This window comes from Schistocerca serialis, chromosome 3, assembly GCF_023864345.2.
Source record: "Schistocerca serialis cubense isolate TAMUIC-IGC-003099 chromosome 3, iqSchSeri2.2, whole genome shotgun sequence".
Classification (NCBI taxonomy): domain Eukaryota; kingdom Metazoa; phylum Arthropoda; class Insecta; order Orthoptera; family Acrididae; genus Schistocerca; species Schistocerca serialis.
This window is the reverse complement of record NC_064640.1, coordinates 938344079-938353199: the sequence shown is the minus strand read 5'-3', so window position 1 is coordinate 938353199 and position 9121 is coordinate 938344079. Positions and strand designations below refer to the sequence as shown.

General features: G+C 41.7%; 1 non-coding gene across 1 annotated transcript; it reads left to right on the top strand.

The window, feature by feature from the left end:
• Window positions 1-1755: 1755 nt before the first annotated feature.
• Window positions 1756-1830, top strand: Trnat-ugu (transfer RNA threonine (anticodon UGU)). The gene has a single exon. It is a non-coding gene; the product is annotated as a tRNA-Thr (tRNA).
• Window positions 1831-9121: the final 7291 nt, after the last annotated feature.

Here is a 9121-nt window from a genome sequence, read left to right as displayed (position 1 = left end):
GGATTCAGGTATTGGCCGAACGAAGGTTTTGTAAGTTATCTCCTTTGTGGATGGACTAAATTTCGTGAGGTTTCTTCCAACTAATCGTAGTGTGTCATCTGCCTTAACTGCGATTAGAAATGGCGAAAGAAGTTACCTGCCGGTACAGCCGACTTAAGTAGTATCGAGCTCACGTGGCATGTGTCGAGTAGACGTATTGCAGTACGTCCGCATGCATCAACGACCATCCAGGAATTGTCAACTGCGTCGATGGAGGAATGGAAAGCCCTACCACACGAACTCCGTACCAATCTTGTGGCCTGCATGGGAGCACTCTGCAGTGCATTCACTGCCGTCCATGGTGGTCACACACCCTGCCTTTTGCAATGACCAGGGGGTCATCATATATCGCGGTGACTACGGTGTAATTATTGTATTTTTAATGAAAGTATTACTTCTGTAAGTCTCATTAAGTATTGCTTTCGTTATCTTCTGTATTATCCTGAAACAGTTCTTTCTCTGTATAGTCCAAGTTTCATCGGGGTATGTTACTTGGCAGTCATACATCATTCGAAGGTTACTTTCGTCCTTATGTTTAGCACACAAGTGTATTATACCGACGTTGCTACTTCGGTATAACCATAGAGATATATGAAATGATAATTCAATAGATACCCTGGCTGCAAGCAGGCGTTGATACACTTCATTGGGGACATGTTGAAAATGTGTGCCCCGACCGGTACTCGAACCCGGGATCTCCTGCTTCCATGGCAGACGCTCTATCCATCTGAGCCACCGCGGGCACAGAGGATAGTGCGTCTGCAGGGACTTATCTTGCACGCTCCCTGTGAGATCCACATTCCCAACATGTCCACAACACTACATTCGTAGTGCGCCTAATAGATGTTTACCCGTCATACTCATTACTCGTGGCAGATTAATCTACCAAGTCCTGTACGAGTTCGGGCATAGCGTGTGCGTTCGCACAAGAAGGTCAAAGGCCGGGAACCCATATATTTTTTAACTATATATGACGGTAGTATCTGTTCCTGAAAGAACAGTTACCGTGGAAGACCATGCAGCTTTGCTAGAAATGAAATGATAATTCAGTAGACACCCTAGCTGCAAGCAGGCGTTGATACACTTCATTGGGGACATGTTGAAAATGTGTACCCCGACCGGGACTCGAACCCGGGATCTCCTGCTTACATGGCAGGCGCTCTATCCATCTGAGCCACCGCGGACACAGAGGATAGTGCGTCTGAAGGGACTTATCCCTTGCACGCTCCCCGTGAGATCCACATTCCCAACATGTCCACAACACTACATTCGTAGTGCGCCTAATAGATGTTTGCCCATCATACTCATGTAAGCAGGAGATCCCGGGTTCGAGTCGCGGTCGGGGTACACATTTTCAAGATGTCCCCAATGAAGTCTATCAACGCCTGCTTGCAGCTAGGGTGTCTACTGAATTATCATTTCATTTCTAGCAAAGCTGCATGGTCATCCACGGTAACTGTTCTTTCGGGAACAGATACTACCGTTATATATAGTTAAAAAATATATGGGTTCCCGGCCTTTGACCTTCTTATGCGAACGCACACGCTATGCCCGAACTCGTACGGGTCTTGGTAGATTAATCTGCCACGAGTAATGAGTATTATGGGCAAACATCTATTAGGCGCACTACGAATGTAGTGTTGTGGACATGTTGGGAATGTGGATCTCACGGGGAGCGTGCAAGGGATAAGTCCCTGCAGACGCCCTATCCTCTGTGCCCGCGGTGGCTCAGATGGATAGAGCGTCTGCCATGTAAGCAGGAGATCCCGGGTTCGAGTCCCGGTCGGGGCACACATTTTCAACATGTCCCCAATGAAGTGTATCAACGCCTGCTTGCAGCTAGGGTGTCTACTGAATTATCATTTCATTTCTAGCAAAGCTGCATGGTCATCCACGGTAACTGTTCTTTCGGGAACAGATACTACCGTCATATATAGTTAAAAAATAGAGATATATCACCAATCTACGAGGGCATTTGTGAAATTAATGTCCCACATTTACTTACATGGAAACTATAGCAGACACTGGAAGCACAATTATACCGTTAAACACAGCAGTATTTAAGCTACGTACTGTCATTTCTCCAAATAGTTGGGCCCTTGTGCCAACGATGAGCAAGAACCTACTTGAAGTGCTCGTAAAAACCTGAACCAACTGATGCTACCCACTGCCGTAAAGCTTTGACGGTAGTATGTGATTCTGGAAAAGGTTTGTCACGTAGTCCATCTTTCGTAGGCGCAAGAACATGGAAATCTGAAACTGTTAAACCAGGACAGTATGGTGGCTATGGTTGGCCACGCCAGTCGAATTTGGCAATGAGGCTGCAAAACTGTTGCATGACCTGGCGTCATTGTGTTAGAAATGGAAGATATTTTTGCTCTGGCTTGTCTCTGGCAATTTAGGCTTTCAGTGTAGTCGGTGTCGTCTTCTATCGATCTGAACTGACTTTTGTTTTATGGTGTAAGACATGTGTTTATTACAGTAAAGTAAATGACAATACTTAAGCTTGAAACACAGAAGTGTCGCGAGCAAGAAGTAAAACAACACATTTCCTAAATAACTGTTGTTGCGTTCGTCGAATCTCTTTTCTTCAGTTGGGATATGGCCAGGCGACACGGAGCTTATATTCTCTTCGCATAGACGCCGTTGATGTCTCTGTGTTGTCCTAGAGAGTGGTCAGTCATCGTACTATAGGCTCACATCATCTCACAGCCCTCTCTACTTTAACGTTCCTGGCCGACGTGCTGACGCTTGACGTTACATCGGAGCATCATCAGCCATTACATTTACTACATTAATTAAACTCAGAAGGCTTCTAGTGCTTTCTTCCAAAGCATTTATTTTCTTAATATTTGCAGGAGGAGTTTTTAATATCTTCTAATGTTTCATAATTTGAGAGAACCATACATTTTCCATTTTCATAGCATCTCCCAACTTTTACATTTCCACAGCATGACATTAAAGAGTTTCAGTGGTATATTCAATTTTTGTAGTACAACTTCCAAGACTTCCGTTTATTGCTTCAATTTTTTAATCAACGTATAATGATATGTTTGGTCTGTGCATCGTCTGCTCAAGACAGTTATATGACTTACATGGAGACTACTCCTTAGCACACAGTACACTAACACAGTTATAAATTGGTACAGCATCTAAACTGAAACTCCTGGAAGTTCCATCTGATTCACCCATTATCCAATTTTCTCGTTTTATCGACAACTAGAAACCCACACTGTTGGTTCCAGCAATGCCCACATAATCTTATAAATTCATTAAATGTCATTTCAGTTCCTACATTTGCTAGATAAATATGTTTTAAATTCATGTTGTCATGTTTCACAGTTACAATAAGGTTTGTATTTTCCTTTGCTGACTGCTTTTGAATCCTGGAATATGTGTGGCGAAAATAAAAGAAACATAAATATTTCTGTATTTGATACTGGTTTTCCAGTGCAACGTCGTCAAATATGGATACACTGTTAGGAAGTGTGATATCACTATATGCCATGTGTGTTAAACTATCAATGCCATGCTGTATCTCCTGTAACAGCCGGTGTTTTCCTGAAATATTGGTTTTGAAAGTATGTACATCTGTTCAAAGTGCATCCCACCAGCATATGTTAGCAATGACATAACAACATTCATCTTGCCACAATCGCATGGACCAACAATTACTGCTTGTATATTATCAGGAAGGAGTGATTCATTCTTCTTCTTCCAGTTTTCAGTATCATTGCAGGATCAGCCAGTTACTACAAACTGCTTGTGATAGTTGTGTTTTGTCCACTTGGTCATGGTGAGAATTATGCATTTAAATTAGTATACAAGGATCTCATGGAGAAATAAAAGCACTCATGTAGCCACTACACTTTTGTTTGTTTATAAGCATATAGCAGGATATATGAATATGGTTAATTAAGATTATAGTTGTGTGCCTAAAACTGCCATAGAGGGTTCATAAATACTTGCATGTATTGATACACATCATGAATTGTAAAATTGAGTGATAGTTTATTCAATAGATGAAGAATTTGGGATGGTAACTTCAACAACTGGTCCATACTTTCTCATAGACTCTGTACACGTTTGGTTGCCAGCATAGCTGCTCGTCTTGCGCATGTTGAATCACATAACTGGCATACATTAGATTTTTAAACATATACTCTTGTATAAACTGCACCCTCACTTGTTTACGCTGTCACAGTTTAGCTATTCGTGGGAAGTCCCCTGTAGAGATTGCATGATCACCTAGTATCACTGAAGGAGACTCAGCATTTTCATGGAACTTGGCAGCGATTTACACTGAGTACTGTATAGGGAAATCCACTCATGCAAGGGTAGTACGATTTTCTAATGCTATATGTATGATATTTGAAAGCCACCACCGAGTAGAATTCACAATCTGAGATCATCCCCACACTGACGTGTTTACTGTCACTGTTGTTTTAATTACATGTCGAAGTAAACAGCAATATTTTAGCATCAGGCGATTGCAAAGACTTTGTCTCATCTGTACAGAAAAAGAAATTATAATTTACACATATTTACCATGACTTAATCCCTATTCATCATTAGCACTCATTCTTACATGACAGTTGTCTTGAGATGGGGAGTGGTGCTACAAATTTTGAGAGTTCTTACATGACCGGGTGAACGATCTATCAATATCCTTCCTGATATATATATATATATATATATATATATATATATATATATATATATATATATATATATATATATATATATATAATAGTAGCAGCAGTGTATGTAAAATGAAAAAAATATATCATCTTCACATTTTGAGGTAAAGTGATAAAATATGTGGGACTCTTCAGACAGTTAATTTCTATCACTCGTGTCGATACTAGAGAAAAATTGATATGGTTATGATATTTGATGCTTGACCTGATTACTGTAGAGCAATAGAACTAGTTATTGATTTTGGTTAGGGTAGCGAATATATATTGCAAGTTCTGCTTTGAGCACATACATTAAATCACTGTTAAAAGAACATAGTGACTGAACAATGTTGCTGTACTAGAGAAGTCTACTAACCCAGACGTCCGAAATATTCTGGGACTAATCATTCCCAAATATATCATGCCACTGCAACTGGAGGAGTATAGATTCGATGAGGATGGGAAGGAATGGGTTAGTGCTTACTACCTGTTTGAGCAGCTTTTAATCTAAAAATCTGTTTAAGGTGCTTTTAGACATTTATAAGAAACCTATAGAAATATGTAGTAGTTTGAGTGCAACTGAGTGTTAATTGCTACCTAAACAACTTATACCACTGTTACGTGATTTTTCACACTTGTTTCACTGGATACCTCAAGTGTTTAAAGGTATTCATTTCTAACTATTAACCTTGCCATAAGCATTATGATCCGAGTATTCAATGTCAAATTGATGGACCTCCTCCAATTAGAGCTGTAAAAATGAACAAATAAAATTATTTCTCAGTGTATTTTTTTACTTCTTTCTTAAAAATAATAGTAATAGGTGAAGCATTACAGCTTAGCAGTTTGGTTCAGATACGGTAAAGGGAACATTTCTGTTTAAGACTTAAATACAGCTTGTCCCACATAAAACCAGTACGCCTCACATCCGAGATTCAACTAACAATGGCGAACTAAAAAAGAATAGATAATAGTAACGTTAAAAACATGTAGTTATCTGTTTATAAGAGAGGCTGGAAGTGGCATCCAGGCATCGCTGACTACATGTGATGACGTTAACAGCAACAGGGTGTACTTCTACAGGCATGATTTTGTTACCTTCTCTAGTAATGTTACGTTTAAGGTCGTATATTGTGCTAGGACTGTCAGCATACACTTTGCTTTTTGGTGTGTCCATAAATAAAAATTACACCAGATTAAGTCTGCGAATCTTGGTGCCAGAGCCCTCGACTGACAAATATGTCGTCAGGGAACACGTTCGTGATGTGGTCCATACTTGGTTGGTGGTTGTTCCATCTTTTCAGAATACTGCATACAAGTTCCGTGCACCTGTTAATTGTGCATAAAAAGAGTCAAATATCTCTAGATATCTGGCACGGTTTAAGGCGTAACTGAGAAATATGGGCAACAATGTGCATGAGAAATATGGGCAACAATGTGCATGCCAGACATCACACACCAATCTTCTCCAAGTGGAAAGGCGTCCCCTTAACTGCGTGGTCAGCAGATGTGACTGCAATGCAGTGGGCACGGGTTCGATTCGTGGCCGCGCCAGAGATTTTGTCTACTCGGGGACTGAATACTGTGTTGTCTTCATCATCATTTCATTATCATCGACGTGCAAGTCACCCAATGTGCCGTCAACTGGAAAGACGTCCAACTCAGCAAGCGAGCTTCTCCAGATATTGACTACCGGCCATCAATGCCATACGATCATTTCAGTGGAGAGGTTCTTCATACAGAACGTGTGGGTCGTCCTGCGATTAATATGTGCAGATCTGGGAGTTTACACAACCTGACAAATGAAACCAGGCCTCATCTGATACGAAGTAGAGCATGGCGTCCACGTAACCCTTAGTGGTTGATGTTAACAGCCACTTACAATAATGAAACCTTACTCGCTGATCTTCAAATTTCAACTCTTGCGCCACACTCTCGTGACAGGCTTTTAATTTCATGCCTTTTGGTACCTCATGAAGCGATGTACGACATACACCTACCCGCTGTGATAACCTCCTTACCAACTGGCGGGGACTTCTTGTAATGTCTGTGTGAATTCTGTCTATAGTTTCATGGGTCCTCAGCGTCAGTCGCCTGTTCCACTGCGCATTCTTATTCAATCCTACAGCCCTTCATTTCTTGTACAGCTTGTACAGCGCTGGCCATGGGAAGTTTCCTACTAGAATACTTCACTCCAAACATTTCATTATAGAACTTTATGGGGCCAGCCTTTATGTAACACTCCATAATATCAATTCACTGTTCTAAAACAGATTGGCCCATTTCTCTAACAGCTCTACAGTACGAGCTTCTCACAACAATTAATGCACCAACACACAGTTGTACTCAACTTTCCAATAAAATGCAGTGTAACCAACTTTGGACACAGTGTTGCCCCTTCACAAGCAATTCGACTACAGATGATTAGCTGGTGTGTGAGGCATGCCAGTATTATGTGGAATTACCTCTTACTCACTGTACCACAATGACTACCCATCGTTTTTACGTTTTAACTTCCATTTGAATGACAAGATAGTGTGGGGAAATGAATCCTGACTAGGTGTCGCATCGATAGTGGTGCCTGTTTGTGTGTGTGTGTTGAAGGGGGGGGGGGGGGGGGGGGGTAGCGCTCGTTCTACTTTTCAGGCACTGATTGGCCGAAAAAATCGCTAAAATTTTTATGCGCAGTGGGGATGAAACATACAAAACTACATTTGTGCACTCGTTCCCACCTTAAGACAATGGAGAAGTGATAAAAGGTGCTATACCTAGGATTAAAAGACAAGTAAAGCAACAGACAGTATAAAACAAAGCCATAGTCAAACATAACTGGCTGACCACATACAAAAAACATGGGTGACCCAGTCACCCTGTTAACACATGAAGACCATCTGCCTAACATCTTGGGAGAAATGTTGGGTAATTCACAAAACTTTAAAATACTAACCACATTCGTTGAAAAGTCACTTCAAATAGAGGGTAGGCCAGTTGGCAAATTTACCACTATCCTCTGGCCTGAAAATAAAACACAGTCTAATAAAACCTGGCACAAAGTGATCTGCACTACACAAGAACCACATACTGGTGAGTCCAGATGCGAGTGCATGAAACAATGAAGCATAGAGCTGTGGCATATGTGAAGATGGGTAAGGAGGACCTTGTCCCATCGATGTGTCTGGAAGAAGATATGCCACGGTGCATTTTGGGCTTTACTAGACGGAGGTTATCCTCTATCACTTCCAGTCACTCATCCTCTCTTTGATGCAAGAGTCTGTATCTCAAACTCACGACGTTACCATGCATGGAGATGCCACACTGAACTAAATGAGGATTGCGACACACCTCCTTGGCTGCTACATGTGCCATTACATTGGCAGTTACACACATGTGCCCTGGCACCGAGAAGAAAGACACCTTCCCCAGCCATTGTTGTTGGAGAAGGACATCCTGGATATTCTAGATTATTTTATCTGCTAGGTGCATGCATTGTAGAGTGTGAAGGGCACTCAGAGAATAACAACAGACAAGGAATTTAGGACATGAATCATGTATCATCTGCTCCAGTATCTGCAAGGTTGCATATAATTTCGTGTTGAAGATTGTGGAGACATGTAGCAGTCGGACCTTGAGTACATGGTCAGGGCGTGATGACTGGGTGTTGTGTGATGTCCTTAGGTTAGTTAGGTTTAAGTAGTTCTCAGTTCTAGGGGACTGATGACCATAGATGTTAAGTCCCATAGTGCTCAGAGCCATTTTTTGAACATGGTCAGGGAAACCAACAGAGCAACCAATGGAGTCCCCATGTTTGGACCCATCCCTTAAGACAGCTGTAGACTAGTGGTGCTGAGTTAAAATGCCCTTGTGTAATGTATTAAAACATATGCAGCTGTGGAACTTCTCCTGTTCTGCACTAAATATAAAATTATCCTGGGGCTCTTCAATAAAAAGGTGGTGGATGATTAAAACCCTGGCTTTTGGTTCATACTTGATTCTCCCCAAATGACTTCAGGGAACACCACACACAGCTCGCAAATTGCCTTGTTGCTCATGGGCGATTGGAGAAAAGATGTTCCAGAGGCAGATGAGCAACAGTAGGTACCCAGGTGAATGAGGATATGCAAGGAACTTACATGCTTCACACACCATGAGGAGTTGCTGTCGCATTGTATGTGGCACTTCTCCAGCATCATCACAGAGACTTGGTATGGAGTGGTCCTGTAAGCACCCATGCCAGTCTAATCCCTTATTGTGGACATAATAAATAATCTGCAGTTAAGAAGGTTTCACCAGTTCATTGACTATGCACCCATGTCTGCCCCGATGGCTGAGTGGTCAGCGTGACGGATTGTCGTCCTACGTGCCCAGGTTCGATTCCCGGCTGAGTCGGGGATTTTCTCCGCTCA